The sequence below is a fragment of the Aquarana catesbeiana genome, linkage group LG07 (genome assembly GCF_042186555.1).
Source record: "Aquarana catesbeiana isolate 2022-GZ linkage group LG07, ASM4218655v1, whole genome shotgun sequence".
In the NCBI taxonomy this organism is placed as follows: domain Eukaryota; kingdom Metazoa; phylum Chordata; class Amphibia; order Anura; family Ranidae; genus Aquarana; species Aquarana catesbeiana.
In genome coordinates this window covers 71,279,763-71,288,357 of record NC_133330.1, presented here as the reverse complement: position 1 = coordinate 71,288,357, position 8,595 = coordinate 71,279,763, and the positions used below count along the sequence as shown (strand labels likewise).

Below are 8,595 nucleotides of genomic sequence, written 5' to 3'. Positions count from 1 at the left end.
TTCTGACAATTTCTCCTGACACCAAGATAAAAATGGTGATGGGGGGACCCCCAGCAGAGTAACATTTTGCCTTAGGTAGATTCAAGAGTGAAATACAATCTGTTGAGTCATAATTGTTCTTTTGGGGCAGGTTGTTTATTCAAATTTTGAATTTGTAGCCAGGGTTTCCATGCAGTATTGAATTTTGTTACTGTATTATTCTTCAGAGCAGAACTATATTCATAGTCTTTGACTAAAGCAAGTTGAATTTTGACATCTGAAATGTTTGGGACTAAGGAGCTTTTCCATTTGCGCATGATAAGTAATCTTGCTGCAAACAGTGTTTGCATTACCATTGTTCTTGAGGGAACATTAATCGCTTTTGACAAGTTTTCCAAGAGATACCAAGAGAAAAATGGTGACAGGGGAGGGACCTCCAACTGATTGACAGCCTCAGCTCTGTTCCTGTGAGCTGTGTGAAGGGGGGTCTCTTCTCTCCAATCAGCTCTCAGAGCTCTCTTTCCTGAGCTCTGCAGAGTGTAACGTCAGCTCTCTGCCCCCTTTTTTCAGAATTCTCAGACATGCCTATAAATTTAGCACTTTGAATGGATGTAGAAAAGAGAAGACTGCAAATAGACAGATGCAACTTATGTAGGAGGATTTGTTACATATCTGTGTATCACCTGAGGTTACTCCCTTCACTGAGTGTATGTAATGGTTTACAACCACTTTAAATAGAAAAGTTAAAAGGGGACTTCGGACAAACATCTAACTACCTATGTTTGCTGCTTTTCCTGACAAAATATGTTTAATTCTGGCGAGCTGTTCTTGTGACACAAGTTCCTTTCTCATTGGACAGAGGCATTTGATACTGATCCATAATTACATAGTTAGTGAAAAATATCAGAAACACAATGTATTACTGATCCCAGCGCTCAATGGAATAAAAGGTTGATGCGCTATAGCAGCTTTTATAAAAATAAAATCAATACATAAATATGCCACAATAAAATATAAACAAAATTATCACAGCATTAACAGCACTTGGAAAAAAAAGAAATAACTAAGAGTATTTGGTGCAATTAAATGTACATCGCACACAGGTAATACATGGGTGACAAAGTCCCAACAAAAGTCCGTAGGTTGGATGTAGTGCTCCATGACCCCTCAGAAACGTAGGGAAGCCTCAAAAGCAATATACCAACACCGGAAAGAAATCTTGTGCTCAAAGTGATCCCCGTTGGTAATGCACTTACCACACACGGGCTAAAAAACAGCCTTATAATCTCCAAGGACAACTGGGTAAACTGCTATTCTGGTGATCAGATCCTTCATAAGGCAGCAATAGATTAAACTTGGTCTCTCCTTGTGGTATGAAACAAATTCGACTTTTTTTATTTCACGGTAATCTCTGTAGGTAGCTCACAAGAAAGTCAGTAAAAGACAGCAATTGAAGACAGCAATGTCTATGTTAAATCCGCTCTGCAGAATACATGTCATTGTCACCACTTCCTGGTGTTGGTGAGTGCAGTGAGACCAGGGATGACACGAACCATGACTGGCAGACAGGGGAGCTGCGTGGACTCGCTCTAACACGCTTCTTAATCACGTCTTCCTCAGACGCCCTCTAAAGAAGACATGATTAGACCAGATTTAATCTATTGCTGCCTTATGAAGGATCTGATCACCAGAATAGCAGTTTACCCAGTTGTGCCTGGAGATTATAAGGCTGTCTTTTAGCCCATGTGTGGTAAGTGCATTACCAATGGGGATCACTTTGAGCACAAGGTTTGTTTCTGGTGTTGGTATATAGCTTTTGAGGCTTCTCTACGTTTCTGAGGGGCCACGGAGCACTACATCTACCCTACGGACTTTTGTTGGGACTTTGTCACACATGTATTACCTGTGTGCGATGTACATTTAATTGCACCAAATACTCTTAGTTATTTTTTTTTTCCAAGCGCTGTTAATGCTGTGATAATTTTGTTTATATTTTATTGTGGCATATTTATGTATTAATTACATAGTTAGGTTGAAAAAAAAAAAGACCCAAGTCCATCTAGTTCAACCAACAGAAAAAAACAAGCTCCGTATTCAGTAAAAAAAATCCTGTCCCCACAGCTGATCCAGAAGAAGGCAAAAAAAGGAACTTAGTAAAGCATGATCCAATTTGCTCCAGCGGGGGGAAAAAAATCCAATGTCCAATGAGGAGGCTGGAGGTAGAGAGGAGACATAGAAAGGATTGCTGAAACAAGAAGAATAAATGCCACGCACCCCCTGTTTGCCTGTTGTGTAAAATATGTGTATGTGTAAAATATGTAAAAATCACAAGACTTGCTTTACAGAATTACAGCTCCATTGGAAAGTAAACATGTATGTATACTGTATGTGTGGAGTTTCTCTTTACAACTTCCCAGTGCATATATGCCCCACCCTGAGTGCTTGGGTCTCTCTGTACAGATCAGAACTTGTCTTAAAAGAGAAATCTGGAGTTTTTTTCCCCAGTCATACTTACCTCGGTCCGATGCTGCATCTGTCCCCCGCCAGCTCTAACACTAAGGACCGAGTGATCGAACAGAGCTGATCGCTCGGTTCTCAGGGCTCCCTGAGCAGAAAGTTGTTAACTGTGAGTTGCCGCTCTCTGCTGCTGTCCCCCCCTTGCGCTCTGGAGCGCTGGGCTGTGGAGGGGGTGGAAGCAGCTGGCTCAGGCTCTTAGCGAATTGCTGAGAGGCTGAGCCGGGTGCCAGTCCAGATATGTGGGCGGTTTCCGACTTCATTGTTGCGATCTTGCCCGAGTCTGGACTGGCTCTGTGGCATCAGTTGACAGCAGGCTTCATTGAGAACGAACTGCACTCCTGTGATCCATAGGAGGGGTACAGCCAAACGAACTTTAGCTGTACTTCTCCTTTAATTACTCTGAAAACTGGTGGTAATTTTGTATAAATGTGTCGCTGCTATTGGACGGGTAGTTAAAGTGCCAGTAGTTAGAACTACCTGAATTTAGTGCTAGCATTGATATTATTACAGAAACTGAGCTTGTCTGAATTAACGGCAGGTAGTTCTAATGGGAACTATAACCGGAAAAGTGTTGGTAAAGCTTTATAAAATTCCCCTGTATATATCCTAGTATCCTAATATGTAAGTTATATTGTGGTTTTCACTTGTTTTGTGATGCTTTCTGTTCAAGTAAATACAATGCTAAATGTTGTTCATTTTTCATGACTTGGAGTGAAAGCTAGATACTTTATTCCCAAATACATGTAATGCCCCGTACACACGATCAGACTTTCTGACAACAAAACCGTGGCTTTTTTTCAAAGGATATTGTCTCCAACTTGTCTTGCATACACACGGTCACACAAATGTTGGCCAACAATTACGAACGTAGTGACGTACAAGACATACATGATATCTCCATTACGAACGCTAGTTTTACAAGACAGAGCGCTTCTGGCTCATACTTGATTCCGAGCATGCGTGAACTTTTGTGCAACAGACTTGTGTACACACGATTGGAAAGTCTGACAACAGTTTTGTTGCTGGAAAATTTGAGAACCTGTTAGCCAACAATTGTTGGTGGAAAGTCCGACAACAAATGTTCGATGGAGCATACACACGGTCAAGCTCACATCCAACATTTGTTGTCGGAAAATCCAATCGTGTGTATGGGGCATAAGATGCAACAGGTGACTCAGCCAATTTGATCCCACCTATAAATGAAAAATCACTTCTGCATGGAATGGCCCTTTGCTTGGACTTGTAGAGGGTGAACCAGCCGTGTTCTGATTATTGCACTGCTCATGGCAGTTATTCACACTGGGCTGCCCTGTTGCCTTGGTGACATCGGACGCTCGACAGCATCATCACCAGGGTGACGGCGCTGTGGCTTCTCTTCGGGCGTGTTCTTTCCTGGGCCTAGGGCTGACGTGCGGCCGTACGTCAGCCCTTCCATCTATCACTCCCAGCCGATCATTTAACCAATGACGCAGCGGTAGTCCATGCTTGACGTCACGTTTTGGCGCCCTTTCAGCTTGATCTGGGGCTATTTAATAAAAAGATGCCAGGAGTCCAGGGAATGTCAGCTCCATCCACACATGGCGATTTTTTGATCCACTTGTGGACAATTTTCCTGTTAGTTGCTTGGGGCACCTATTATTCCTGGTTGGACCTTAGTTGCCGATATTTTGTTTTTGTTTGGAGCATTTCCACCCTTTTGTTCTAAGGTAACTTTATTTCATTTATTTACTAAAATATTATATATATATATATATATATATATATATATATATTATTTTTTTTTTTTTTTTTTTCCTCAGCCAATTATTCGCCATTATGTTCTGTTTTAGGTCCCTTTTACTCCCTATTAAATCGACTGGGTTTTTTGATATTACAGTGGTGGAGCCTTCTGGGATTGGTCTTCCTTGTTGAGTCTTGTACTCTTGGGCCCCTTAATGCGGTGGAGGGCTTAAACTGATTATGGTGAAGTGTCCATGATGGAGAGGTTCTCCCCCCTTTTCCTCCTAGGATTAACATCCTGACATGTAAGTGTTTTTCAGCAGTTGCTCTGGCCACACTAAAATAATGTTTTTTAAAATCTATATTGATATGAACTCTGTATTTTCAGAAAATGGCTTTTTTTTTACCCTGATGAAGAAATTTAATGTATCTTTTCGAAATGCGTCGGACTCTGCAGCTGCCTATCACCTACAGCTATGTGATGCATCTCTGTTTTTGAATCGCAGCTGCAATTTGCCATTTCTAAGTCACCATCTTTTGTAAAATATATGCAATTTTATGTATGTGTATAAATTTCTGTTATTTTTTGATTGGATCTACGAGATTACTGTTTTTAGGAATTTTGTATCAATAAATAATATTTTTTTTATATAAACTTTGTTCACATTGCCTTAAAAATCCTGAATCTTTGAGGTTCTAGTTTGTTTGGTATATTAAGGGATAATGGCAATAACATGCCAAGTCCACATGAGCCTAATTAATTTCCATGGCAGTTATTCATACCTATGTGTTTTGTAGCTCATAGCTCCAAAAAATTTCACATAAAAATATTAATCATGGCTGTTCATAAAGGAGTGGTCTGTTGTCTGCATCTCAAAGATTGACCCTCCAAAAGCTAAATGAGCTACTTTTGAAGCAAAACTGGGCATTTTTGGCCCCATGGACTTGATCTGGAACTCCTGAAAACCTGAGAATTAAGCGTCTTTAGGCATTTTTAATGTGATTTTTAAGCCTATGTGAACTGGTCTCATTCCTGCAGGTGCTTTCAATTGGCTGAAACAAAAACACTTGAAGCTTGAACACACATGTAAAATGCTGTAAATAGGCTTCTAAAACGCTTGTATATGCATGCATAAAAAAAAAAAATGCCGGAAAATCGTTCTGCTGAGGTATGAATGCAGCCTAAATTAGGAAATTGTGGACAGCCAGAAAGAGCAAACTGAGCAGAGATGATCTAACTATTGTGGTGATTCTCTATCATTGTCCAATCGAGAGGTTGTGAAAAGGATGGTGATCAGGCTTCAGTATCAGAGGAGAAAAGGGACCAGGCCATATTTTCTGACAGGGGGCATGAACCACAAGATCTGCTGACTAGAGTCTTTAACAGGTAAAACCTTCCACATGTATATATCCCAATGGTGTATTTTGCTGTTTGTTTGGTTTCCGCTCTAAATCTGCCTCTACTATGCTAGTAAGAATTTTCAGGATTTCATCTGAATTTCTGATTAAAAGCATTGCAAACTGTCTCAAGTAAACAAAAAAAAAATGCTATGAAGGATGTTTCCTGTTTTCATATAAAGAGTATAATTCGCAATATGTATTATATCCGCACATCTGCATTAGTGGTTCCTCAATGATTATAAACATATCAGCTCAAAACTAAATTTTATGATGCATAAAGCTTTACATCTGTCTGTGTCTGAGGTATAGGAAAGGGTGGAGTAGTTTCATAAATGCCACCTCTCATTATCAAGCACAATCTAGTATTGCTAAGTTTCAAAAATCTTTTATCTGATGTCAAAGAGTCATTGTCAGCAACCAAGACCAAAGGTTAAGTGCAGTTAGATGAAAAAAAAAAAAGTTGCATGCTCTGAAATTAGGAGACTTCTGCAAAACTCTAATTATAATTTATTACCCTTTATGTTGATGAGCCAGCAATGCTGACAGTACAAACAAATGGCCACTGCCCTCACCTATAACTGGTCTTCGCAGCAAGGAGCACATGGAAGGGCAACGCATGTAAAACAAAACCAAGGAAAATTCTGAGGCTGGCTGGTAAATTGAGCAGAGAATTTTCCTTGGTTTTGTTTTACACGTGTTGCCCTTCCATGTGCTCCTTGCTGCTAAGGTCAGTTATAGGTGAGGGCAGTGGCCATTTGTTTGTACTGTTGGAATACTGGTGAGGGGACGCACTGACACCTTTGCTGCCATTGTGCTATATGCTGGGTGTCCATTGCGCCCCTGTGCCTTTAAGGAGGGGTGGGTTACTTCCAGGCTCACCCACCCTCTGCCTATCCATTGTAATGCATGTGCTTCTACTATGGAGGCTCTCAAAATGTATAGAGTTAGGACTGTGGATAATAATGGGGTGCATTGTCACGGCCTCCGCAGCTTATGCATGTATTTGCAAATACAGTCAGGTCCATAAATATTGGGACATCGACACAATTCTAATCTTTTTGGCTCTATACACCACCAAAATGGATTTGAAATGAAACTATGCTTTAACTACAGACTTTCAGATTTCATTTGAGGGTATTTACATCCAAATCAGGTGAACGGTGTAGGAATTACAACAGTATGTATATGTGCCTCCCACTTTTTAAGGGACCAAAAGTAATGAGACAATTGGCTGCTCAGCTGTTCCATGGCCAGGTGTGTGTTATTCCCTCATTATCCCATTTACAAGGAGCAGATAAAAGGTCCAGAGTTCATTTCAAGTGTGCTTTTTGCATTTGAAATCTGTTGCTGTCAACTCTCAATATGAGATCCAAAGAGCTGTCACTATTAGTGAAGCAAGCTATCATTAGGCTGAAAAAACAAAACAAACCCATCAGAGAGATAGCAAAAACATTAGGTGTGGCCAAATCAACTGTTTGGAACATCCTTAAAAAGAATGAACACACCGGTGAGCTCAGCAACACCCGGAAGACCATGGAAAACAACTGTGGTGGATGACCGAAGAATTCTTTCCCTGGTGAAGAAAACACCCTTCACAACAGTTGGCCAGAACAAGAACACTCTCCAGGAGGTAGGTGTATGTGTGTCAAAGTCAACAATCAAGAGAAGACTTCACCAGAGTGAATACAGAGGGTTCACCACAAGATGTAAACCATTGTTGAGCCTCAAAAACAGGAAGGCCAGATTAGAGTTTGTCAAACAACATCTAAAAAAGCCTTCACAGTTCTGGAACAACATCCTATGGACAGATGAGACCAAGATCAACTTGTACCAGAGTGATGGGAAGAGAAGAAGATGGAGAAGTAAAGGAACTGCTCATGATCCAAAGCACTACCACCACCAAAGCATGGTGGTGGTAGTGTCATGGCGTGGGCATGTATGGCTGCCAATGGAACTGGTTCTCTATTTATTGATGATGTGACTACTGACAAAAGCACCAGGATGAATTCTGAAGTGTTTCAGGCAATATTATCTGCTCATATTCAGCAAAATGCTTCAGAACTCGTCGCTTCACAGTGCAAATGGACAATGACTCGAAGCGTACTGCGAAAGCAACCAAAGAGTTTTTTTAAGGGGAAGAAGTGGAATGTTATGCAATGGCCAAGTCAATCACCTGACCTGAATCCGACTGAGCATGCATTTCACTTGCTGAAGACAAAACTGAAGGGAAAATGCCCCAAGAATAGGCAGGAACTGAAGACAGTTGCAGTAGAGGCCTGGCAGAGCATCACCAGGGATGAAACCCAGCGTCTGGTGATGTCTATGCATTCCAGACTTCAGGCTGTAATTGACTGCAAAGGATTTGCAACCAAGTATTAAAAAGTGAAAGTTTGATGGATGATTGTTAATCTGTCCCATTACTTTCGGTCACTTAAAAAAGTGGGAGGCACATATATAAACTGTTGTAATTCCTACACCGTTCACCTGATTTGGATGTAAATACCCTCAAATTAAAGCTGAAAGTCTGCAGTTAAAGCACATTTTGTTTGTTTCATTTCAAATCCATTGTGGTGGTGTATAGAGCCAAAAAGATTAGAATTGTGTCTACGTCCCAATATTTATGGACCTGACTGTATGTGATAACTAAACCCCTGTTTGACAGGTTAATTTGGCTTGTTGCAGGCTGGCTGGCAAGTTGAGCTGGGAACTTTCCTTGGTTTTGCTTTACAGCCAGCAATGCTGGCTTGTATACGTCCTGATATTTATTTACTGACTAAAGCCCTTGATGATGCTCCACAGTCTCCAGATTCAAACAGCCACCTCTGCATCCAGCAAGATAATATTCACTGTGAGCATCCACCTCACTGCAGCTACACCTCTTCTATAATATGGGGATTGGTTGTAGAGACTGGATGCTAACAGAGAAAAACATTTGGCTTGACTGCCCAATTGCAGACTAGACGCCGTGTCAGTCTCAGA

General features: G+C 40.9%; 1 protein-coding gene and 1 long non-coding RNA gene across 3 annotated transcripts in view; one reads left to right on the top strand and one right to left on the bottom strand.

The window, feature by feature from the left end:
- Positions 1 to 8,595, bottom strand: part of SUSD3 (sushi domain containing 3) — a 174,556-nt gene that overhangs the window by 8,460 nt on the left and 157,501 nt on the right. The window lies entirely within an intron of this gene.
- Positions 1,516 to 8,595, top strand: part of LOC141103094 (uncharacterized) — a 50,371-nt gene continuing 43,291 nt past the window's right edge. The window contains exon 1 of one of the 2 annotated variants that reach the window (XR_012235245.1): positions 1,516 to 1,729. This is a non-coding gene — a long non-coding RNA (uncharacterized lncRNA). Of the gene's footprint in view, positions 1,730 to 4,361; positions 4,521 to 8,595 lie in introns of those variants that run through there. The other variant, XR_012235246.1, reaches the window with a different exon arrangement.